Raw genomic sequence first — 27,992 nt, 5'->3', positions numbered from 1 at the left:
GATTGAACGAACGTACCAGCATTGACCTACACTTGTAAATTTTCTCTTCGACCTAGGTTGCATTGCTAATAATTCGTGTGCGACATAGAGCATTTTGGGGTGTATATAAAGACAACTAACTGCTTAACTTACCGAGCGCCAAGCAACCAGCGTCCCTTCAAATCGAGCGTAGTGTACCAACCCGTTTTACGAATTTGGAAGCTAAAATAGGTATCACTTTCTTCGAGTTATTTCAACAATTTTTAAAGGTAAGAGAAAAAAGATATGCTTACGTCAACTATTTTGTCATGAAAATGCCAATTATTGAAGTTAGCACTTTCATAGAAGATTTGATATGAAAATCATTTGTATCAAGCCAGATATTCGTCGAATGATAGAACATTACCGTTAGTAATAGTTTCCAGTTTGGAAGGAGTTTGTTCTTCAACGATTTTTCTTATCCTTTGTTCGTCTCAGTTCTGTTACTGATACATACGATCGATCTTTAACATAACACGTCTACCCAACCTTGTTACGGTCCTCAGAGCGTTTGTAACCTTCAAGTTCCCATGCTATCTCGACAGTTGGAAATTTAACTGTTAAAATAACACTTTTTGCAAACTTAAAGTTCTTATCATAATTTATCTGGGGCTTTCACAACCTGTATGCTCGATTCGTTCCATCCAAAAGGGTTTTTTTCACTAATTGCATGTGTATATTTTGGGAACCTATTCGTTTTATTTGCTGTGCGACAGTTCGTAACGAGATGAATGTGGGCATTTTCTTAGAATAGGTACTCTGTCCAGCGAATATAATTTGAGTCATTGTAGATAAAAGTATACACTTGTCAACGAACAGATGCCATGTTCGGCATGACGTTATTTCTGGTTTCATAAAGTAAACGATTAACTCAACACTCAGTGTTTCTGAATATAAGAAGTGTGTAGGATAACCATAAAGGTTAGGAAAGTATGGCATTTATCGTCAGACCACAGTCCTTCCATTCGAGACAACTGTTGCCGCAAAACTGATTCCAACCGTGTTGTATATTGAATGTACTGGTTTCGAGACGATGGTTCCACTGTATACTTAGGTATACTAGTAGTTGATGACAAGATGTGTGCATTTCAAGTTGAAAGACAACGGGCGCCCGATTCATGCTTAATTTGACATAAATTGACATATGGTGTTTTTGGAATTACAGATTGATCTTAACCTTAGCCTCTAGACATTAAGGTATAACACTTCAGTTAGTCTTACAATCTCAGGCCGTACGTGAAATTGAAACAAACGTAAGCTTATAGTTACTTTTGTTGAAATGAAACATCATCTCTATGGATATAGCTATGTATACACATTTTGATATATATATTACAGGAAGTAAAAAGATTTAGATATAAGTCATGTTTTGTTGAAAATGATTAGTCTAAGGTTTGTATTTTGATTTCATGTTCATTTTCTGGGTTTTTTTTACCAATTTTCCTCAAAAGATATTGATGATAGACTAACAAGGACAGGCAAATATCTGTACCGATGCAAACGTATTCTTCTTCGGTTGCATAGAAATGAACGTTCCATTGAGAAGACTAATAAAATTGATGTTCGTTACTCTGTCTGTATCTGTAAGCTTGTATCGTGCGTAGCGACATAGAAGTATTTTTTTGCTTTCAGCCCTTTGATGAGTAAGTTGTCGACACTACCGTGAAAAGTATATGTATCTTATCTATGCTGACAATGATCGTCCAATAAGGCTAATAGGTCTCCGTTGATCTGCGCTAAAAAGGCCGATGTTCAACGTCAATCCTGACACGTCACATGTAGGTACAATTTTCACAGCTCTCGGTCAAATCATACCCTCGTTTGGCGTCACATTTCTATCGAGTGGCGTCGATGACGTGATATATAAAAGTGGCGAACATTATTTACGACGTTCAGCTCTGACGGGCTGGAAGCAAATCAAACGATTCAAACCAATGCATCGATGAGGAGTTCATATCACCAAGGCAATGCCGCCACTCATGTATTGGAATCGCGCTTCCATTTTCTGTCATATTCAGTCTATCTATCTCCAGTTTATCATTTTGCTCACTGTATACGTCTCCGACTGCGACATGAAAACTCAGGTCGTACGGTATAATACTTACTATAGATTTCGTCGTTTTATCTCGGTATGCTTTCAATCTAAGCATACGACAACTTTAATACTGTAACAGCGGACCCTAAAGATAATCAGATGAACTAAAGACACCTATAAACGACGGATATTTACTATCGCCTTCTGTTTCACAAGAACATGCGTAGCGTGGATAGACATTTTGGACTCTCAAACTTTTTGATACTGTTTTGGTCTACCACTTGCTGGAGCTCATTTTATAGCTCATGGAGTAACTAAACTTTTCAAGGGCTCATTATTGTGAAAATCAAAATTTTAATCTTTTCTGTATAACACTTGGTTTCTCTAGTGCCACACTTGGCAAAGTGACCATCTGTTTTTATCTTTTGGTGAGGAAGGAAATGGTTCAAATTTGCCTCATGGAAAGCATGAGCCAAAGTTTAATTCTTTCAATTATGAGTCGCGTAGTACCTTAATGGACTCAAACATGAAGATTAGATTCTGTTGGGAGGATTACCTGGGTATCAAAAATAAAAGATTTATTGTTTAAATACGGGTTTGGGATAGTTTGGATTGAACAGCAGGTTGGGAATAGGAAGGCTTTTTTAAGTTTATTTCAAATGAGGCTACAAGACTGTTACAGACAAGAATGGTCAGCCAGTTTAAATGACCTCACCGAGACTTCGCACATATAGACATTTCAAGTCTTTATTGGAACCAGAGCTGTATTTATCTTCCATCAGAATTGTAAAATTTAAATTTGACCTGGCTAAACTCCGCTCATCAAGTCATAGATTAGCTATTGAAGTTGGCAGGCATTCAAAACCCATTATTCCAGTTGAACAAAGAGTATGTTGCTTTGTTTAAGTAAAAATTTGTCAGTTGTAGAAGACGAATGTCACTTTGTACTGTTCTGTCCTTTATACGATCATTGTAGAATGGATTTAGTTCCAGAAAGATTTCGACTTTATCCTACTTATGATAAGTTTTGTGCTCTCTTGGCATCTGAAAATCAGTGTACTCTATATAAGCTGTCTATTTTTATACACAAAGCATTTAAACTTCGAGACGAGTTTCTTTTGCAGTTAAATAGTTAAAATAGTCGGTATTGCAAATTCGGTTTTCTCTTTTCTTTTTCTTCATATCTCTGTATCATGTACGTTTTTTTTTGTTTGCGATGGGCTGAGGCCCAAGCATTTGAATAAACGCAAGTTAATGGACTCAAAATACCGTTTGAAATGTGCCTTTGAATGATACGCGATCGCCGATCCAATTGACTTTGCACAAATAAATCACTCAAGCCTTGTCGAAGACTATGATAGGCTGTTGTCAATACCACAAACTGCCAACCGTGTACTTCAGGTGAGGTTGACGATAATGTAAATTACAGTTGGCTTGGCCATGACAACGCTACGTGAACTTCCTTGCAGAGAATATTGTTGCAAGTTTTGTCTTTCACTCCTACTTGAATACCTGAAAGTTGAGAAAATAAATATTTTAGTATGTGTCTGTTCTTCGCACTCAAGTGCTACAGTCCTACATCAGAACATGGATAACACATAACACTGTTAATCGACCTGTTTTTAATAGTAACACTCCGTCGTCAAATGATCAATCTAGAGATCCTATGAACTTCCCTTTTCGCCGAGATTCTCTGATTTTAGAACTTGGCTGTTCACAAAGCATTGCAATCGAGAATTAGCTTCTGTAACACTGATGTTGTCAACATTCTACCTCTCATTCTTTCTGTTGTCATTTATAAGTTTTAGAACGTCAATTTACAAATGATAAACATAAATTTTCGATCAAAAATAGCTTTAAGCTAACTTGAGTCTCGGCAATGCTTACATTTTGTATTTAAACATCGAAACGTCCAGTGATAGTTGTATTACTGACAAATTTTTACACAATTTTTCAGTCTAGTAACAGCTATTGTCTTAACTGTTTCCTAAACTGGTATCTTGACAGCAGCGGTATAGTAATATATACTATATATAAGTATATATATATATATATATATATATATATATATATATATATATATATATATAATCAAAGCGCGAGTAAGATCTTCATAGGGAAAAAGTGCTCAATGTTTTATCTCTGATTGGAATCTAAGATGTAATTGTGTTGAGTAAAGATCAAACTTTGTCATAACTCAAAGTTGCACGCGTTACAGTGATCTTCAGATAACCTGCTTCAACTTTTACTGTCCTTCTGATTGTCAGGAGACAGTTAAGGCAATAAACAATGGAAAACTCTTTTATCTTTCTTTGCTTCCTCTTGCGATTGTGTGACGACGCACTTGAGTCATAATCTACAGCACGCCCCATGTTTACATGTTTAGCGAGCGCAATTCTGAGTGTTCAATCGACAGTTAATAACTCTCCGTTAGGACAGCGCCCCCATGTACGCGTGCCGGTGCCGACGTTTCGTTTCACGTTCTTCAAATTGCTCAGGTAATGTGTATAACTAAATGTCATGTGTAATTATTTTGTCAGGGACGCTGACACGATATTTTTTGGCATTACAAGACACTATATCGGGTGAATTAGCATTCAACCACCAGCTTAAACTTGGCGGGGGACTACTTACCGACGATGACGATCGCATCTGTCAAGATTAAACACATTGGTAGAGATTTTTAGATGTATAGTTGTATGCACTGGAATGACGGTCCTTTCGTTTAATACCGTTGTTTGATGAAATAATTTAATTCTTCTTCATGGTCGTCGAGGAAAAGAAACATGGCGGCAATGCCACAGTAAAAGCAAGACACAAACGTAACGCAGGTTTGACTCACTTTTCGCATTCTGTAGATATTTTTTTAATCTTTTATGACTCAGACACAACTTCTGACCCAAAATGAACGTTTTTGACCTATCATTTTGTAGGAAATACAGAGTTTTGACACTTTTTGCCAAAAATGTAAATTGTGGACATCCCCATATGACGGAAAATTGTAGAGTTTGTGTTTTGTACTTTGACCCCTACAAGATACGCCAGGCCCTGTACCCTATTCGGAAGTGAGTGCCGGGGTGAGTGCCCTGGGTAAGGGAAAGAAAGTCTTTTTTCTTAAAAATGCATGTATCCCTTGGATACAAGACACTATATCCTGTGAGAGTCGTATATAAGCTTATTCAACAACACTTTGTTCAATTAAAATACTCCTGTTTAAGAGCCTCGTCAGCGAAACAAAAAAAACAAAAGCATATGCCCCGAGACTAACCCTGGCTGATCACTCGTGTTCTTAAACTGTACGAAAAAGTCTCCATTTTGAATTCCCGCAACATCGCCCTCTATAGAAAAATGCTAAATACAACTGGTTTTCCTGACTTCCCATCCACCACGGTGGGACTGTGAAGTGAGACTATATGCTTAATTGTAAAGATCTACAATATGTTTTTGCATATTTTAAGATGGCTTAAGGAAACAAACACAGACACAAACTTTGGGTTCTGATATAAAGATTGAACTACAACCCATTATTCATTTACATGCATACCACTATACTTGTTTCATCCCGAAAGAAAATTGTGTCTCTCACTTTTTTCATTTTATATAACCAAATAGCTACCTCAATAGATAACATTTCTTCCTCATCAATGGCTTCTTTCCTAATGGTATCTGTACATCGAACTCCATCCACAAGAACAAACTATCGTATGTATGTACATGCGATACACACTACGCCAGGAATTAAATAGATAAAGGTCAACAGGCGGTAAGTTTAATATGCTGCCCCTTTGCGGTAAATGTAATGATTTCAGACTTGATATCTCAGTAACAATACATTATGATTTTATGCTCATGATATTACTATAGTTCATTTTGAAATAAGTTACATGTAGCATTCATCTATAGGAATCATGAGCGAATGCCCAGGGCGGGGAGGTGGGAGGGGGTTGTTACTCCCAATATTTTCGTACGGGGTGTGCCGTCCAAGTTGAAAAAATATATCAGTATATACTTCAAGCATTAACCCATTGTTACGGATTTTCTTGGCACAATCAGATCCATAATTTCGTCAGGCATATGAAACCAACACTCGAAAAAATGTTGATGACCCTTGGGTACCCTGGGTCATCAACCTTACAAGTTTGCGGAAAGGGCTTCTCGACAAATTCGAGGAACATCTTCAGGTCATTTATCATCCATTTTTCTTTTCCATATAAAGTTTTTCTAAAACATGGAGGCCTTTCCCGTGTCATTTGGATGAAAGGTCGTTCCATGATTAGGGTTTATTGTGTAGGTGATCGGCCATTTTCAACAGAATGCTTGTTCATGCACAGTTATCTTACACAGTTACGCCTCCAAGGTCAGGGCTTTTTGAGCATTGTTACGTGAGAAAAAACGGTGAACTCAGCGACTTTCTTTAAAATAAAATTTATTACAAAAGATAAAACTAATCGCTTATTCAAGGGATAAAGCACAAACTGAAAAAGTTCACAGTGTACTTGTCTCAGCTGGGACGGTTCAAAGCTCCAGAGTTGAGTCAGATACTGAGACAGAGTAAGCAGTCCTTTGGCTTGCTTGCAGGCTTGCGGTTGGTCAACTGTATAAATCCAGCGTAGCTGTGAAGATCTTGAAACGTCTTGAAATTAAAAAGGCTGGAGTGATTCCAAAACTTGAAGTAACACGTCAGTGACACGATCCCAAATGTCTGACTGAAAACTGTGCCGTCCCCTCTTTATACTCAAATGGTTATGTAAGATAATTTAAGAACAATCTAGAACTTCTATTGATATGCTAATTACTATTCTGAAAATAGTTCCACTTGTGACTAATTGAATTTCCAGAGAGTTCTAAATATGACTTATTAACTTCAAGGTCATGAAGGACTGTGATAACTCAGGTCATGAGTGTGGGGGAAATGACCTACATAACAGCATGCATTTTGCCAAGTCTCGTGATTGAGTTAATGTGGCATACATATGACCCGGGCCGAAAAAACTAAGTTAGAAAAGTAAAAAAAACTTTGCAAGTATTAGTATACGCCGGGCGTTCAGGTGCGAAAATCTAAATTGACAAATAAATAACAAGTTACATGATTCAATTCAACCCGACTGTTAGCGACAGAAAAGTTTACCATCTATTTACCATACTTCCCTCATTGCCTCTTGGGCTCTTATAAAAATGCAAGTAGGATTTGAGCTCATTCCCATAAAGTTATTATGCTTTATTATGTTACATGTTGGATAACTCCTATGAAAAGAATTGAAATACGCACTTGCCTGTCCTCTGCATCAATCAAAATATAGTTATTTTGCTAGATGTGGTACCATATAGCACCTAAAAGCTACCCATCAACTTTTGGAATAATACGTCACTATCTTGGGTAATAGGCACCATACTCAGCATGGTCATATGTTCATTAGTTTGTTAACCGTTATATTTCTACATTTTACATTTTACCACGACAGAATTTTATGCAATATCTCTTAGATTCTGATTTTTGGGAATAATCTTCCTCTTAACAACACACACCAACAAATAAGCCTCGGACACTCTTCATGTAAACACTTAAATAATAATAATAATAATAATAATAATATAACAAGGCAGTATTGCTGAAGGCAATGAGTACTTGGGCCGTGATAGAGTAATTTTGAGGACAATATATACTACTATTTAAATATGGTCTTGAATTTCCTCCTGTCAATTAGGCATTTGATTAACTGGTTATTAAACGAAGCAATGGCATGACAACGGCAAAATATGTCTAGCAACTTTTGGAGTTTGAGGCAGGGGTTTTTATTTATAGTGGAAATTGCTTAAACTCCTTAAATATTCAAATTACAGCAAATTTCTTTTGTTCTCGATGGTAGATGTCTAATATTTAGATGGGCATATTTAGATTTCTACCGTATAGTTATCCCTATATACCAAAAATCAGACATCCAGCTCTATTGGCTTTCTCAGAATTAGATATGTGCATAATTAATGAGGTACAATATGTGGTGTCATAAGGTGTCCCATCATACCAAATATGAAGGGTGTAGCACTTGTGGTTACTGAGTTGTGGACAAATATATATATTTGAGGTCAAAGGTCATTGAGGTCACGTGACATTTTGTCAAAATAATTGTATTGCTAAGTTATTCCTATATACCAAAAATCAGACCTCTAGCTCTATTGGCTCGCTCAAAATTAGATATGCGCATAATTGATGAGGTACAATATGTGGTGTCATAAGGTGTCTTATCATACCAAATATGAAGGATGTAGCACTTATGGTTACTGAGTTGTGGACAAATATATATATTTGAGGTCAAAGGTCATTGAGGTCACGTCACATTTTGTCATAATTTATTTTTTATTTATTTATTTATTCAGCTTTGACATAAAGTCAGGATGAGTCGCACAGGTGACTAACACCTATACAAAAGCAACCCTCCACAAAAACACACATGTAACAAGTTACACATACAAAATTAAAAACAGAAAAGACAAACGCAGAATAAAACAGTCATAAAAAAATACAAGAAATTTCAAAACAGAACAAAACAAAACAGAGAAATTAACAGAGACGGCAATTTTTACAGTGGCACTTTCCCACCCAAGTACAAGTGTTATCAGGATAAAAATTATTGTTTAACAAACCCGTGTAATGTTTTAATAAAATAGACTTGTATGACCTAACACTTGTTGAAGATTTGCCATGAAAGGGCATAACACTACTCGAGTAAAAAGCTCTGTTAAAAAACGAGTAACGAAAACATTCAGTTTTAAAAAATGGCATCTTCATGGAAGTGTCATCAGGAGATTTAAATGTGACAAACTGGCTTAAATTTAAGTCATACATACCAGTAAAACATTTAGCTAAAAAGACACAGTCATTTAATTCTCTCCTGTAGCTCAATGGGAGCAAATTCAATTTAATCATACGCTCTTTGTAATCCATCTCCTGGGGATATCCAAGAATGTATTTTGTGGCTCTCCTTTGGACACCTTCAAGATGAAGCATTGATTGCTTAGTCGTGACAGCCCATGACTGGGATGAATAATCAAGAATACTACGGACAAGGGATAAATAATAATTGTATTGCTAAGTTATTCCTATATACCAAAATCAGACCTCTAGCTCTATTGGCTCGCTCAAAATAAGATATGCGCAATGAGTAAATAATGAGGTACAATATATGGTGTCATAAGGTGTCCTATCATACCAAATATGAAGGGTGTAGCACTTGTGGTTACTGAGTTGTGGACAAATATGTATATTTGAGGTCAAAGGTCATTGAGGTCACGTGACATTTTGTCAAAAAAATTGTATTGCTAAGTTATCCCTATATACCAAAAATCAGACCTCTAGCTCTATTGGCTCGCTCAAAATAAGATATGCGCATAATTAATGAGGTACAATATATGGTGTCATAAGGTGTCCCATCATACCAAATATGAAAGGTTTAGCACTTGTGGTTACTGAGTTATGGACAATAATGTATATTTGAGGTCAAAGGTCACCAAGGTCACATGATATTTTGTCAAAATGTCCGAGATATCTGCGTGAACGATGGACTCACTGATGGACTCACGGACGGATATGACCCAATCTATAAGCCCCCTGGACTTTATCCGTGGGGACAAAAAACTGTGTCACACTGCTCCTTTAGGCAATATGAATACGATGAAAACTAAATTTTATTTTTCTTGGCCTTATACATGGGAGTCTATGGAGGTGTAAACTAAAAAGTCCTCTAACACGGCCAAATTCGATCGCATTGTGAAACAAATCGACGTGCATCTGTATGGGGTTGGGTACTATTCTTGTGCAAAGTTTGAAAGACATTGACACAGGGCATGTCTGAGATATCTGCGTGAACGGACGGACGGACGGCCGACGGACTGACATGACCAAACCTATAACTCCCCCAGGACTTCGTCCGTGGGCACTAAAAACAACGCAACAGTTATTACAGCTACACTGGCGGTAGGTTCATATCCAGAGCCCCGTACGGTCTGCCGCCGTCGCTTGAAAACAATCTCATAAACCTGGCCATATGGGCAACTGTGTATGTGCAGCTACAAATGTAGCTGGATGCTTGACTTCCCGGAGAAGGCGAGCTGTCACGTTCAAGCTATTTGTCGATCAAATTTCAGTAAATTTACCTTACCTGGATGAAATTTTGTCTATAGGCTGAAATTTCGCCGAAGTTTGACAAAATTGCATCGATTTTTCAGGTTCATATCCGACATTTTTGAGTTTTGAGTGCAGACAGAAATAAGTTTTGAGGCAACATGGCTGCGACCCCATGTTGACCCCATGTGCTACAGCTAACACACAGCATCGTACGCAGGGCTAGCGAGAGAGTTGCCGACATCGACGGTTATTTACGAGAAGTGAATAAAAGACTGTCATTTTTGGAAGCGATCGAGTAGCTGAGGTAGGCTGGGATACGACTTGGGCCCAAGAACGCTGAATTTCGGCAGTAATTTGGCTTTTTACGTTAAGTCCCAAAATGGATTTGAAGTCACCGACCCTACGTACGGGTCTTTGCAGGGCTGTGGTGCGATTATCTGTAGCGGAACACACAGCATCGTACGCAGGGCTAGTTGACCCCAACGTGAAAATGTGTTCGCGATCAAATTTTCATATATTTTTTCAGAATTTTCGACAAAATCATTGCTTCTTAAATCTTTTGTAAAATATAAAATACTAAAATAAAAATGCGATGTGCCATGTCTCCAGATTTCTAAAATATCGTTCGTTGACCGTTCGACGGAATACTCATTTCGCAAACTTGTGACGCAGTTGAAATTCAATACTGACCGCCAAATAATCTTAATGAGACGAGATCATTCTAGACATCCTCCAAATTATCCAACCATTCGCGTTAGAGTTCAGCTCGCTTAGAGTATCATAACATTCTTCGGCCTTCGTTTAGATCGACCCTAATCTCTCCCATTTAGGAAATAAATACACAAGCCACCTTGACAAAACTTCGTGCACCATCCAGGACCAAACGCACTGCAAATCTGTCTTGACGTCATCATCTCCTTACATGGTAATCGGCATACCGTATTTTTTAGCAAAGGAGACACAGAATACGTCGGAGTATTCAGTTTCAAACGTATTACATTGTGTGATGTTGTCAAAAAAGGTAATGTTACTGCAGTGGTATAAATTACAAAACACAAAAGTTCAAATCACTTTATTATGGACTGGCTTTACCCAACATTTCATATTGTTTCATATGCCAGATTTGACCACGTGCTTACTGGCGACCCCTTTACATGCAAATTTTGTGTCAAATGGTGTGTTCTCCTGGAAAAACAAACGTACGATTTCTATATGAAGGAGGCGAAATTTGCCCTCAAACTCGAAACCACCCCTTTATGGGGTGTGCCTAGCTATTTTGAACGAGCTTCTCGAATCTGCAGCTCTATTTCGAAATGATGGTTGGTTTTCTCAGCTCAAGGATAAGTGTTCTCCATCGCTGTGGGCATTACTATTCTCAACTGGGGTACAGTTTCCAGTCGTAATGTTTTTCATTGTGTCCGGGATATAAAACCTTTCCTTTTCACAATTTCACTTTGATTAAGACTAGTCCACATCTTGTCAGCGATTAAACATGTTTCAAGTTTAAATGTTAAATTCTGGTCTCGAGCCCTCCTGTTCAACCAAACTGAAATTACCCCTCCCACTTTGGCTCGTCCAGTGGGTGTAGCAAGGGTCGTGCCATCGCCTAGGAAACGGAGGGTGCATTAATTGTTGCATTTCAATGCACATTTTGATTATATTCAGAAGATTTTGTGGCAAAAACTCAGATAGAGAAGCATTAATATTCACATCTCACTTATTCAAGACTGGCTGAGAGCAGCACTTCCATTCAGTTAACATCATTACGCCATTTATTATGCCAAGAAAGATGAAGCCAAGACATTTTGCCCTCTCTGGTCTCAGCCAGAAATGGTTATACCTTACAGAGTTTTTTCCCACGGAATGAAAACAAATGTACTTGGGCTGAGGCCCAAGTACAATAATAATATTGGGTTCTTATATAGCGCACATATCCACAATACTACATGTGATCAAGGCGCTTTACAATTATTATTACCCCTGGTCACTGGACCTAATATGATACCACTCAACTCCCTGGGGAGCAAACAACAGCTCACATGTGCAGCCAATAAGCGCAGCAGAGCTAAACGCACACATTACAACCACTGTCCTACCAGGTACCCATCACTCCTGGGTGGGGAGAAGCAATGAGGAATAAAGTGCCTTGCCCAAGGACACAACACCACAGCCATGCCGGGGCTCGAACTCGCCATCCTTTGATCGTGAGTCCACTGCTCTAGCCACTGGGCCATGATGCCTCCTCTACAAGATGCAATCTTGTATTGTCTCAGATGGCAGTCTGGCAAAATTAACAGAGTTCACGGCATCCCGTCAGTTGTCACGTGACTATCATATTTCAAAAGGAGCGGTGAATTGCGTCAGCAGGCATATGCATGCACTCTAAAGGTTTGGTTCATCGATCAAAGAAGTCATTCTGCTCTGCCTTCCGGTAAATTCCGAAGTAGCAAACCCACCACCCCATCCACGATGAAATGGTGGGTGAAGAGATGGTCAAATGACATCATAAAGTCGTTAAAGTCATATCGTTGACTTTCCCCTTCCGCTTAAGGAGCATTCGCTTTTACGCGGGGGGGGGGGGGGGTCCAGTGGAACTTTAGCTACAAATGAAATGCAAAAAGCGACCCTCTCCAAATATTAAATTTCTTAATTGGCCTCCCTCAAAGTCATCAATTGTAAAATGTGACCCCACCACAAATCATCTGATTTGATTCATTAACCCTTTGCACCCTAAGGCCCAGGGTTTAAAAATAGTGATCCTTCAATGTGTTTGCAAGAAAAAGAGTGACCCTGCCTAATTTCTGTGCACAAAAAACAGTGACCCTTGCCCAGATGTTGCAGTCCGTATCAATAATATTAATTGACATAGAATTTCTCATTTGACCTTTGAACGTTCAAAGAATCCTTTTTGAACTTTACAAATAATCACTTGGGGGAAATTCCAATATCTTATTTGTTGTTCACACCTGCTCTTTCAAACATTCTATTCTCATCATGTACATTTATATCAGTTGTCAAACATTTATAAAAGCACAGATTAGCTAGTTTTGTATTGTACACAAATCATCCAGTTTCCTTATATACTACAATGTACAGTGAATCAACATTTCTGTGAAATTCTTCTTGCACACACATGCACCTGTACCCACCCTAGTCTAACATGTACATTGATATCAATAATCAAGCATCTATAAATACACAGCTTAGGTAGTTTTGTTCATAGTTTCCTCGTGAACTACAATGTAAAGTGAATCAACATTTCGGTAAAATACCAAAATCAAATGTCTTACACACACATGCTTTTGTAACCACCCTAATCTAATCAAAGTACATTAATATCAATAATCAAGCTTCTGTAAATACACGGATTCAGCTAGCTTTATATTGGAAAAATATTGTCCACAGTTTCCTCTTAGACTACATTATGTATAGTGAATCAACATTTCAGTGAAATTCCTAAATCAAATTTCTCGTTTGATTGTATGTCCAAAATCTCTGCAAACACTTCATATTACACCATATTTTCAGTTTTGTGAACAAAAGTGCTGTTATCTGCCTGTTATCACCTGTTCAGACAGATTAAAGCAATGTTCGTATTCTGTTTTATATACTTTTTGGACAATTCTGTTAGTTTTTTTGCCATAACTCCATACAAGCCTCCGTAAACTTTGACCCCTAATCATTGATTGTAAAACTGGTTTTGTAACAGTCAACCGCCCTGGTTTCCATCGACCCCCCCCCCACCCCGCCCCGTATAAAAACGAATGCTCCTTTAGCAAGAACGCCTTTTCTCCCTTTCTTAATGATGTGCGTCAAGACGCCTCTTGAAAATTCTCAAATTATCAACAGCCTGTGATATAGTTGACGTTTGCGTAGTACTCAACACTTATACTTGTAGCATCACATGGACTAGCGTTGTTCGAGTAGATTATCTAGCAATGAACGTCTATTGTACCTTATGCCAATCTTTCGATAGAGATATTTCATTGTCCACGTCCTGAGAAGAGTGAGCAAGCCTCAGCTCGCTGGGCAGAATGCATTTCAGGGAGCGAGGCAAAGAAGAAATGAAGCTGGAAAAAACTTACAATGTGCGCTAATTTTCTTATAAAATGTTATTAACATACTCACTCACTTCTTTCATATTGTGACACTTTAAAATATTTTTTCTGCCGAATAAAAACAAAATTGGGAATAAGATCCAAAAGGTCATGTCTTTTGAACGTATAAAATGTCAGTGAACTTTGGGAAAATGATTATTCAACGTGGTTGTAAGCGTGGCGCTCAAAGTCAAATTTCGCTGGATGTTTCAATTCCTTTTCATATTAGACGCCTTGATTTTTAAAACATAAAGACGTAAAAAGCGAAGAAAATGCTTAATTTACTATATTCATTCATTTATTTCCATAATTACAGGAACTGAAATTGCAACGCGATCTATGGTTTCAAGTTACAAAAGCTGCTATTCTTATGAGGTATGAAGACCTCATGTTAAAAACACTTACTGTTCAGTTGACTCACAAAAATAAATATTAGGCAAATATCTCGGTCAGTGAATAAATAAATAGATAAGTTAATAAATAAATAAGTAAATAAATAAATAAGTAAATACTGTCACAGAACAAAACTCTTAACAGGAATTTATTCTCTTTTCAAAAGAGGAATGAATTTGAATAGGAGCTGGAAAATAGCTAATGCAAAGCTAATGAGTGTATGTCTCCTGATGGGATGTAGCTGAGAATTAAACAAAAGAGTAATTGAAATCATACAAGGACGGATGATAATATGAGAGAAAAAGAGGATGTTTAAGCATAAAAGTATCAACAGCAACTACAAAGAAATTTTGATTTTGCACTTTTGTAATGATGCGCATTTTATGTGCCTTCAGATTGTGATTTTAAAAACACCGCATTGTTTGAAGTCAAGTACAAGGCATGATGGATAAGCGCGTCCGGATTAGGGTTTGGTTCATAAGTAGATCATGTTCTAAATCATCACGGCCTTTGATGTGCGTGCTCTTCTTATTAGGGAAAAAACTAATTTAACTGATCAGCTGTTTTCTTAGTAACATGACTATAAATTACGGATGATCATAGATCAAGATTTCCACAGGTCTGCGAGATGATACATAAACTCAGATTGCGTCATTTCGCTATCAGTGCTGGATAAACCTAACTACTGATGCTTGAAATTTTGATTAAAAAGATAAAAAGATACGTCTGGTTGTCGGAAACTAAGGCCACAATTTTTTTTTTATTTAAAAAAAAAAAACATTCAAAATTTCTCTTCCAATCTACCTAAAACTGTACTCCACATGATTATATGATTGATGAGGCAAATAATTTGCCATGATAAATGCGATAGCTATATATATATATATATATATATATATATATATATATATATATATATATATATATATATATATTTATATATATATATATATGAACCGCTTTCAGTGAATACTCTACGAATTGAAAAACTTTATGAATTTTGTCATTTCTTCTCTATATTGATCTTCTTTCGCCCCACCCCCCTTGAGATACGACAGGCAATCCTAATACATTATAGTGTAATATGCGTAGTGACGTTATTGAAGACGATGATTTTTGCTGTTGTTTTGTAATATCGTCTTTAGTGCAGTATTTCTCATCAATGAAGCTTGACAAAGGGGAAATTTTCGGTAGTACATTCCCTTGACCGAAAAATAAGTATGAATTTCACAGTTAGTCGCCTTTGTGTACACAAAATCGTATCAGAATTCCAATCGCCAAACAGCTTGCGTTTCGACCTGAGTACAGGTAAACCATTGTGTTCATTCAGGGATAGTCTTTTTTTCAAAAACTGATCTTTTGTTAGGGACTGGACGTATATTGGTAGAGGGTAGGGCCGGGATATCAGGAGAGGCTCACAAAGTATTGAATCACTGTTTTTGGAGGGTCACACATATTTGGGCCATTTTGGGGTCAAGGGTCACAATTATTTTAGTAAGTGTGCAGCAGTTAAATATATCATATTTGTCAGATTAGTTTAACACACTTTACTAAGTACAGATTGACGATGTCTCTCCAGTGATGCGTCAATCTATGGATTGACGGTATTTATTGTGTTACCAAATCAACACTTAATTTTTCCCGCAAACTACTTAACAAGGGGAGGGAGGTCGTTTTGAATTTGGTTTATGTTAGGTCATTTGTTAATCTCTGGTGCAAAACAAAGTTTTATTCTTGATTTGTTAAAAGGAATGATTCATATCTTTAGAGAATAACTTAATGTTTTACTGAGGAAAGTTTTCGCAACAGTTTAAGTCTGTAGATTTCGAAGGGTGTACAATCAGTGTTACGTGTCCAACCCCTGCGTTCAGGACTAGATTCACACAATTTCCTGTTTCTCATATTCCTGCAGATTCCTTGAAATAACATCCGAGTTGGAGATGAAACCTTCAATCTTGGTCTTTCTTATCGTTGCCACATTGATCTGCATGAGTCTTCTTGTACCGCTGGTGCATGCACAACACGAAGACATCAGCGGCGACAGGGAGGCGTTGGGGCAAGACTCCAATTTGCAGAAAAGACGCCGACCTAAAGGCAGGGTACGTTGGTCGCTTTATTTTATTTTATATTTTATTTTATTAAACCTTGTTTAACGAGGGTAGCCTGGTAAGCTTCAGTAAAGATGCTTATCTTCCCCAGGGCCCTCAAATGAACATACAAACTGATACAAAGCAGAACAACATGAAACATGACTAACAAAGCTAGAACAATACAATGCACAGAAAAAAGTGGCCAGGAGTCACCACCTGCACACAGGAGAAAAAAAATGCACAATCACACTAGATAACAAAAACAAATTAACAAGAAAACTAAAACTCACAAACACAAAAAATTATACCCAATAAGCTTTCAGGTAAGCAGTTTTAAAACTGCTCAATGAGTTACTAGATCTTATATTTAAATCGACATTATTCCACTGATTGGCACTATTTACAGTAAACCCTTTTCGATAAAAATCCTTATTTGTTGCAGGAACCACTAACAATTTTTGCATCTTGGATCTTGTAACTCTTTTATGATCAATTTCGGTAAAAAGACTTGTCATATATTGCGGTGCAAGATTATTAAACATTTAAAAACCATACAAACATTCTTATAACTATTCTATCTGGTAATGGCATTATATGCATTGTTTTAAATAAATGCTCTGTCGAAGCATTATACCTTGCATCACACATCACTCTGATAGCACGTTTCTGAATCTTATGCAACCCTTTCATAAACGGTGATGCTCCCCATAAATGACAACAGTAATCCAAGTGTGGTAAAATATAGCTATTATAAAAAAGTTTTCTTATATTCATAGGTAAAACTGTCTTATTCTCTTGAGCAAAGCAATATTACTATTTTCTTTTTTAAAAATCTTGTCACAGTGCTGCTTCCATGACAGATTTTCATCGACAAGCGTACCAAGAATCTTTTCACAGTGTACTGCTTGCAATTCCGTTTCACCAAGATTACAGTCTAAAGTTTGTTTATTGACATGTCTACGTCTTTGTTGCGTTGTTACAATCATTGTCTTTGTCTTGTCACAATTAATGGCCATTCTATTATTCTTACAACAATTATGAACATTATTAAGTCACTTACTTCCACTTGTCTCAACCTGCACCTCAGGAACACCTTACAGCATATTTGCCAACAGTATTAGGCCTATTAAAGGTATACTGTTACCTGTTCCAACTTTGCCACAGTTACAATGGAAACAGAAAATCTAACCCATCACAGATTTTAAGTGGGTAGCCGCTTTTTAAAAACAGCGCCCTCACATGGGCATTTTGAATACCAAGGAACGCCCCTTTGACCATATATGGGCATATTTGGATTACAGGTGACTGTATACCTTTAAGGCAGAACGCGCCTCGGGGATAGATATTCGGCCTCTCAAACTTTTTGAATTCTTTTTTGATATACCACTTGTATCATTATCGTTTGATGAAACTACAAATGATGGTTCAGATTTAGATTGTCATTACATAAGTTATGTTATTATAGTGTTATTTTTATTTCTCTTCTACTGACTCGATGTATGTCATTTGTTGTTTCTTGGCATGAACTGTTTGGAGTTTTTAGAGGGCTCTTATAGAAATTTCAATTTTACTTTTAACTCAGAGTGCTCTCTAAGGATAATGTATAATAATAATTAATAATAATAATAATAATAATAATAATAATAACAAGGCAGTATTGCTGAAGGCAATGAGTACTTGGGCCGAGATAGAGTAATTTTGAGGACAATATATACTACTATTCAAATATGGTCTTGAATTTCCTCCTGTCAATTAGGCATTTGATTAACTGGTTATTAAACGAAGCAATGGCATGACAACGGCAAAATATGTCTAGCAACTTTTGTGGAGTTTGAGGCAGGGGTTCTTTATTTATAGTGAAATTGCTTAAACTCCTTAAATATTCAAATTACAGCAAATTTCTTTTGTTCTCGATGGTAGATGTCTAATATTTAGATGGGCATATTTAGATTTCTACCCTATAGTTATCCCTATATACCAAAAATCGGACATCCAGCTCTATTGGCTTGCTCAGAATTAGATATGCGAATAATTAATGAGGTACAATATGTGGTGTCATAAGGTGTCCCATCATACCAAATATGAAGGGTGCAGCACTTGTGGTTACTGAGTTGTGGACAAATATATATATTTGAGGTCAAAGGTCATTGGTGTCACGTGACATTTTGTCAAAATAATTGTATTGCTAAGTTATTCCTATATACCAAAAATCAGACCTCTAGCTCTATTGGCTCGCTCAAAATTAGATATGCGCATAATTAATAAGGTACAATATGTGGTGTCGTTAGGTGTCTTATCATACCAAATATGAAGGATGTAGCACTTGTGGTTACTGAGTTGTGGACAAATATATATATTTGAGGTCAAAGGTCATTGAGGTCACGTCACATTTTGTCATAATAATTGTATTGCTAAGTTATTCCTATATACCAAAAATCAGACCTCTAGCTCTATTGGCTCGCTCAAAATTAGATATGCGCATAATTAATAAGGTACAATATGTGGTGTCGTTAGGTGTCTTATCATACCAAATATGAAGGATGTAGCACTTGTGGTTACTGAGTTGTGGACAAATATATATATTTGAGGTCAAAGGTCATTGAGGTCACGTCACATTTTGTCATAATAATTGTATTGCTAAGTTATTCCTATATACCAAAAATCAGACCTCTAGCTCTATTGGCTCGCTCAAAATTAGATATGCGCATAATTAATGAGGTACAATATGTGGCGTCATAAGGTGTCCCATTATACCAAATATGAAAGGTTTAGCACTTGTGGTTACTGAGTTATGGACAATAATGTATATTTGAGGTCAAAGGTCACCAAGGTCACATGATATTTTGTCAAAATGTCTGAGATATCTGCGTGAACCGATGGACTCACTGATGGACTCACGGACGGATATGACCCAATCTATAAGCCCCCTGGACTTTATCCGTGGGACAAAAACTGTGTCACTGCATCCTTTAGGCAATATGAATACGATGAGAAACTAAATTTTTATTTTTCTTGGCCTTATACATGAAAGTCTATGGAGAACTGCCTTATACATGGGAGTCTATGGAGGTGTAAACTAAAAAGTCCTCTAACACGGCCAAATTCGATCGCATTGTGAAACAAATCGACGTGCATCTGTATGGGGTTGGTACTATTCTTGTGCAAAGTTTGAAAGAAATTGACCAGGGCATGTCTGAGATATCTGCGTGAACGGACGGACGGACGGACTGACATGACCAAACCTATAACTCCCCCAGGACTTCGTCCGTGGGCACTAAAAACAACACAACAGTTATTACAGCTACACCGGCGGTAGGTTCATATCCAGAGCCCCGTACGGTCTGCCGCCGTCGCTTGAAAACAATCTCATAAACCTGGCCATATGGGCAACTGTGTATGAGCAGCTGGATGCTTGACTTCCCGGAGAAGGCGAGCTGTCACGTTCAAGCTCAGGATTATTTGTCGATCAAATTTCAGTAAATTTACCTTACCTAGATGAAATTTTGTCTATATGCTGAAATTTCGCCGAAGTTTGACAAAATTGCATCGATTTTTCAGGTTCATATCCGACATTTTTGAGTTTTGAGTGCAGACAGAAATAAGTTTTGAGGCAACATGGCTGCGACCCCATGTTGACCCCTAGCCCTGCGTACCATGCTATGTGCTACAGCTAACACACAGCATCGTACGCAGGGCTAGCGAGAGAGTTGCCGACATCGACGGTTATTTACGAGAAGTGAATAAAAGACTGTCATTTTTGGAAGCGATCGAGTAGCTGAGGTAGGCTGGGATACGACTTGGGCCCAAGAACGCTGAATTTTGGCAGTAATTTGGCTTTTTACATCAAGTCCCAAAATGGATTTGAAGTCACCGACCCTACGTACGCGTACGGGTCTTTGCAGGGCTGTGGTGAGCGGGGCGATTAGCTGTAGCGGAACACACAGCATCGTACGCAGAGCTAGTTGACCCCAAGTGAAAATGTGTTCGCGATCAAATCTTCCTATATTTTTTTCAGAATTTTCGACAAAATCATTGCTTCTTACATCTTTTGTAAAATATAAAATATTAAAATAAAAATGCGATGTGCCATGTCTCCAGATTTCTAAAATATCGTTCGTTGACCGTTCGACGGAATACTCATTTTGCAAACTTGTGACGCAGTTGAAATTCAATACTGACCGCCAAATAATCTTAATGAGACGAGATCATTCTAGACATCCTCCAAATTATCCAACCATTCGCGTTAGAGTTCAGCTCGCTTAGAGGATCATAACATTCTTCGGCCTTCGTTTAGATCGACCCTAATCTCTCCCATTTAGGAAATAAATACACAAGCTACCTTGACAAAACTTCGTGCACCATCCAGGACCAAACACACTACAAATCTGTCTTGACGTCATCATCTCCTTACATGGTAATCGGCATACCGTATTTTTTAGCAAAGGAGACACAGAATACGTCGGAGTATTCAGTTTCAAACGTATTACATTGTGTGATGTTGTCAAAAAAAGGTAATGTTACTGCAGTGGTATAAATTACAAACACAAAAGTTCAAATCAGTTTATTTTGGACTGGCTTTACCCAACATTTCATATTGTTTCTTATGCCAGATTTGACCACGTGCTTACTGGCGACCCCTTTACATGCAAATTTTGTGTCAAATGGTGTGTTCTCCTGGAAAAACAAACATACGATTTCTATATGAAGGAGGCGAAATTTGCCCTCAAAACTCGAAACCACCCCTTTATGGGGTGTACCAAGCTATTTTGAACGAGCTTCTCGAATCTGCAGCTCTATTTCAAAATGATGGTCTGGTTTTCTCAGCTCAAGGATAAGTGTTCTCCATCGCTGTGGGCATTACTATTCTCAACTGGGGGTACAGTTTCCAGTCGTAATGTTTTTCATTGTGTCCAGGATATAAAACCTTTCCTTTTCACAATTTTACTTCGATTAACACTAGTCCACATCTTGTCAGCGATTAAACATGTTTCAAGTTTAAATGTTAAATTCTGGTCTCGAGCCCTCTTGTTCGACCAAACTGAAATTACCCCTCCCACTTTGGCTCGTCCAGTGGGTGTAGCAAGGGTCGTGCCATCGCCTAGGAAACGGAGGGTGCATTAATTGTTGCATTTCGATGCACATTTTGATTATATTCAGAAGATTTTGTGGCAAAAACTCAGATAGAGAAGCATTAATATTCACATCTCACTTATTCAAGACTGGCTGAGAGCAGCACTTCCATTCAGTTAACATCATTACGCCATTTATTATGCCAAGAAAGATGAAGCCAAGACATTTTGCCCTCCCTGGTCTCAGCCAGGAATGGTTATACCTTACAGAGTTTTTTCCCACGGAATGAAAACAAATGTACTTGGGCTGAGGCCCAAGTACAATAATAGCCATTTTCTCGTGTTTACGGAGCTGCATTCATATTCAACCACACCTTATTGATTTAATGTCATGTTTGTGCCCTCCCTCCCACAAAAATAAACACATGATTACCTTCATAGTTTATCGATATATCTACTGCTTGTAATCGTCCAGCTTTTTCCACGTTCCAGGTCTCGATTTTGTAATAGGTTAGTTTAATACTGCGTGACAGACGTTGTGTTCTATAATAGTCAGACGGGAGCAGTATTTTAACCGATTCTTTAACAGATACTAACTCTCTTATTACGTCTTCCTTGCAGACACCGAAGTATGGATTTAATCTGCGACCTCTTGGTCCTCCTCAGATGAAAAGGTTCCTCCAAGCTGACACGAAAAGGGTCGACCCAACCAAAAACGTGGTCGCCACACTTCACACGTTAGCAAAATTTTGCGCACGCAGCAAGACCTGCTACAACACAAGAAAATCCTAAGGCTTGGAGGAGACGTGACTAGCAAAGAAACAATGGTGGGTGAACTTGAACTTTCGAGCGTTGTTCATTAAAGGACGTTGTTGTCTAGTTTTTTGCTTTTCACTTGAAAAAAGGAAATTGATTATGTTGAGAAACTTGTCATAGGGTCTTTTGTACATCCATATCATGTGATGAAAATTTACCTCAATCTAATGTCTTTCCGAATCACCACTGCGCCTTCCATAGTAAAACGTCACCTTCAGATCTATGCCGGTTTGTATTTTCAATTACAGGTGCAATTAATCACAAAGCCTCCTCATATTCTAAATTTTGCCGATTTTTTTGGTTCCTGCAATATGCTGACACAGTCTTAATAATTTCATGGCAGCAAAATAAACGTGGAATAGGTTCCAAGAATCCATTGTTTCATTTTCGAAAAAGCCACAATACCAGTTATTAGTCCCCACGGACACCGTCCGGGGGGACTTATAGGTTTGGTCGTGTCCGTGCGTGTGTGCGTCCGTGCGTGCGTGCGTGTGTGCGTCCGTGCGTGCGTCCGTCCGTTCACGCAGATATCTCAGAGATGCAAGGAGCGATTTCATTCAAACTTGGTACAAGAATTACTTCATATGTCATACAGATGCACGTCGATTTGTTTTGTGATACAATCCAATATGGCCGCCAGGCGGCCATTTTATTACGATTTTTTCATGTACAGAGCCATAACTCAGACATGTTTCAACCGATTTTATTCAAAGTTGGTAAAAGGACATTGACCAATGTCATAGATATGCACGTCAATTTGTTTTGTGATACGATCCAATATGGCCGCCAGGCGGCCATTTTATTACGATTTTTTCATGTACAGAGCCATAACTCAGACATGTTTCAACCGATTTTATTCAAAGTTGGTACAAGGACATTGACCAATGTCATAGATATGCACGTCAATTTGTTTTGTGATACAATCCAATATGGCCGCCAGGCGGCCATTTTCTAACGATTTTTTCATGTACAGAGCCATAACTCAGACATGTTTCAACCGATTTTATTCAAAGTTTGTACAAGGACATTAAACAATGTCATAGATATGCACGTCAATTTGTTTTGTGATACGATCCAAAATGGCCGCCAGGCGGCCATTTTGTTACTATTATTAATGTACAGAGCCATAACTCAGACACGTTTCAACCGATTTTATTCAAAGTTGGTACAAGGACATTGACCAATGTCATAGATATGCACGTCAATTCGTTTTATGATACGATCCAATATGGCCGCCGTGTGGCCATTTTCTAACGATTTTTTCATGTACAGAGCCATAACTCAGACATGTTTCAACCGATTTTATTCAATGTTGGTATAAGGACATTGACCAATGTCATAGATATGCACGTCAATTTGTTTTGTGATACAATCCAAAATGGCTGCCAGGCGGCCATTTTCTAACGATTTTTTCATGTACAGAGCCATAACTCAGGCGTATCTCAACCGATTTCATTCAAAGTGGTACAAGGACATTGAACAATGTCATAGATATGCACGTCAATTTGTTTTGTGATACAATCCAATATGGCCGCCGTGTGGCCATTTTCAAATGATTTTTTCATGTACAGAGCCATAAGTCAGGCATATCTCACCGATTTATTCAAAGTTGGTATAAGGACATTGACTTATGTCATACATATGTACGTCAATTTGTTTCATGATATGATCCAATATGGCTGCATGGCAGCCATATTGGTTACAATTTTTTCGTGTCCTTAGCCAAAACTTGGGCACGTCTCAACTGATTTTATTCACCGATTTTATTCAAACTTAGTACAAGGACATTGACCTATGTCATACATATGCACATTGATTTGTTTTGTGATACAATCCAATATGGCCGCCATGTGGCCATTTTTTCCGATTTTTTCATGTCCGGAACCATAACTCAGACATGTATCAAGCAAATTTATTCAAAGTTGGTACAAGGACATTGACTTATTTATACATATGTATGTCGATTGGTTTCACGAGATGGTCCAATATGGCCACATGGTAGCAATTTTGTTATGGTTGTTTCATGTCGAGAGCCATAACTCTGGCAAGTCTCAACTGATCTTATTCAAAGTTGGTACATGTACATTGACTTATGTCGTACATATACGTGTTGATTTTTTAAACAGTAAGATCAAATATCGCTGCATGGCGGTGATTTTGTTACAATTTTCTAATGTACAGAGCCATAACTCAGACATATTGCCACCAGTATCATTCAAAGTTGGTACAAGGACATTGACCTATTTCATACATATGCTCGTCAATTTGTTTCACGTCATGTAGCAGTAACATGTCAATTATTGAAGTTTCATAAATAGGCTGATATGTCAAGAAATACTGCATCAAATTCATGAAACTTTGTACAGATGTTAAGCTCACATTGCTTTAACATTGGAAAAGACATTTATCAGTGTCATTTTAATTAATTTGTAATTGCATAAGTAATGAACTTTCCTAATTAGGGTGATATAGCCACAAATTAATACAACGTCAAATGTGATGAAACTTGATACAGATGTTGATCTCATAGTGTTGTAAATACTGCATCAAACTTTATGAAATATGGTACAAGTGATAATCTGTAAGTGTTAGGATTGTATGCAAAAATGTTTTGCAACATCCTGTTGATTAATTCCTAGTTGACTCATTTTATGAACTTTAGGATGGTGGCCTACTTTGGTTTTATGTTTTCATCACCATGGAACTCATTCTTGGCCATTGAGCGCCATCTGTATCAAAGTATTTTTATCACAGACCTAATTAATGAAGAGGACTCTATCCTCTCTGAGGACATTTAATCAAAGTACCCATTAACAAGTGGGGACTGTGTCATCAACGATGACAGTTATTATTGAAGGAATGAAACTGACGAAATCTGATTGTATCACGGTCTCTTCATCGGTAATGACAATTTAGAAATCAAACACTGCAATATCAAAGAATTATTAAATATTTTAAGATTATCATCCTAAAATGAGATAGCTGCATTGACTATTGCATTGACTCACTATCGTAGGATGGTGAATTCAAGGCTCGAGTCCTGCCCAGGAACAGGTCTCTCCCCATTTACACCACATTGCTTAAAGCAGAATGCGCCTTTAAGACAGATATTTGGACTCTCAAACTTCTCCATTCTTTCTGATCTACCACTTATGGGGGTTCATTTTGAAGCCCTTTGAGTAAGAAAGACTTTCAGAGTCTTAGTTTTTGAAAATCGAAATTTTCATTTTTCTTTGTAGAGTTAAAACACAGGCATGGCGGCCATTTTGAATTTCAAATATCTTGGGTAATTTGTTTCTCTAGTATCATATTTTGCACGGTGACCCCGATTTTTATTCTTGCTTTTGAAAGAGAATGGTTGAAAGATTCCTTCAGGAAAGTTTGAGCAAAAGTTTAAGTCTTTCACTTTTGAGGCGCTTACTACCTTAATTAGGTTCTTGGTAGTTTATACCTTATCCTGTAGGCCTACCATGACTTTTTCTTGTTGAATGATGATACATAATGATACATAATAGATGACAAAGTTTATCGATGTAGAGTATCTATAGAATATTTATGATGAAATGTTCATCGGATGGATTTTCTTCATCGTTCTTCTCATGAATTTTCGAAGAGCTCTATTGCGACGGTCCCAGTGATTGAGAAAAATTGGGAATGTCAAAGATTAAATGTTGTTTGTTTGTCTGCAGGTACTTTATTTCTGCGTGAGATAATTGATAATGTTCAAATGGTTGAAGTTTGAACCACTGACCAACAAAATAATTTCCATCGGCTTTGCAGGTCATATTTACATCCACGCAGGCAGGAAGTACGCAATACCAACAAGCTTATCAGCGAGCAGGTTTGTGACTTCATCCACCGACAATACCGAAGTGAATACTGCCAAGAAACTTAAATTCCATTGTATTTGTATTCTGCAACAAGTAACAAGACATCTTGAATAAAGGGGATGGGTTTTCATAAAAAGTAGAGCCTTCTTTTGCTTTGTTTTACCATGTGTCTGAAAATCTTTTGAGCAGTGGATAAAAACTTCGGCATTCGGGATACTGAAATATGAAAATACATGTAACCATAAAATGACGTACGTTCACCTACAACTATATCTAATGGTAACAAAGTAATCGCATGCAAATGATTATATCATCCATCGCACTAAGTCGTAAAGCGTAGTGTCATTGCGCAAATAAATTTTTCACAACTATGTAAAGCAAAGTTGCGGGACGGAATCGGAAAGGCCATACAGAAACAGGCGTTGTGTCGCATTAGCAATCTTATCACTAGGAAGCTGGTAAGCTAAAAAAGGCGTACGCTTTCCCATACTTCAAAACATTCGATTTTTACCCACGAGTACGAATATCGTAGTTTTAGTATTTCCGAAGACGCCATCACATAAGTTGGAAGTAGCAGTATAGTTAAGAACAAAACTTAATTAACTGATCACAGAATTTGGCCGCATTTAGTCTTTGGATTAAGTGTGCTGACGTATACTATTGTATTACTGTCTGCTACTAAAATTAATCTTCTAACGTACTACTGACAGCAAACATGGATGCGAGGAGTCGGTGGTGTGCAATTTACATAAATAAGCTTCGTTTAATACGTAGAATGCGTTTTGGGAACATATGTTTGGACTCTCAATTTATTACAACTCTATTTTAATCTACCACTTTTGGAGGTTCATTTTAAAGCTGTCGGAGTAAAAAAAATCTTTCATCGCCGTCTTAGTTTTTCGGAAATCGAATAATTTATTTTTCCCCATAGAGTTGACACAAGGATGGCGGCCATTTGAATTTGAAATATCGGTAAATGTAAGATAATCTGTATCTCCAGAATTAAACTTTTCAAAGTTTCATTGAGAAAAGATTTCATCATAATTCAAGTCTTTCACTTTTGAGGCGCATACCATACATTAAGGGGACATACAAGTCGTCTAGTGACCCTTTAAATGGCGTTCTGCTACTTTACTACGATGAGCAAGTACAGTGACGTCAATCTCTGCCGTTCTTCCGAGCACTGTATCTTCGAGGAAACTTCACGTGACAGCAACTTGCAAAGTCACAGAAAGCTTTAAGAAACTAAGTATTTTTCAACCAGAAAGATACTTCTCTGATGCAGTAAAACAATAGACGGGGTATTGTCGAATGGCAGTAGCTAAATCCCACTACAATACTCTCACCACACAAAAAGTGCTGAGCTACTCTTTTAGCTAACAGATGTTGTCATTTCTTTATCAGGATATTTCGTGCGATTGACCGAAATCATACCATTTGTTCGAGTATTACTCTACAGCTTTGCAAACAACCTGGAACGATTGGATGTGCACATTAGATACAAAACTTTTATTCTTTGAAT

General features: G+C 37.6%; 1 long non-coding RNA gene across 1 annotated transcript; it reads left to right on the top strand.

The window, feature by feature from the left end:
• LOC139140904 (uncharacterized) lies at positions 1-26,606 on the top strand. Its single transcript, XR_011554095.1, has 4 exons — positions 1-248; positions 16,578-16,764; positions 22,446-22,651; positions 26,421-26,606. It is a non-coding gene; the product is annotated as an uncharacterized lncRNA (long non-coding RNA).
• The last annotated feature ends 1,386 nt before the right edge of the window (positions 26,607-27,992 follow it).

The sequence above is a fragment of the Ptychodera flava genome, chromosome 9 (assembly GCF_041260155.1).
Source record: "Ptychodera flava strain L36383 chromosome 9, AS_Pfla_20210202, whole genome shotgun sequence".
NCBI lineage: Eukaryota > Metazoa > Hemichordata > Enteropneusta > Ptychoderidae > Ptychodera > Ptychodera flava.
This window is presented reverse-complemented; position numbering and strand designations above follow the sequence as displayed.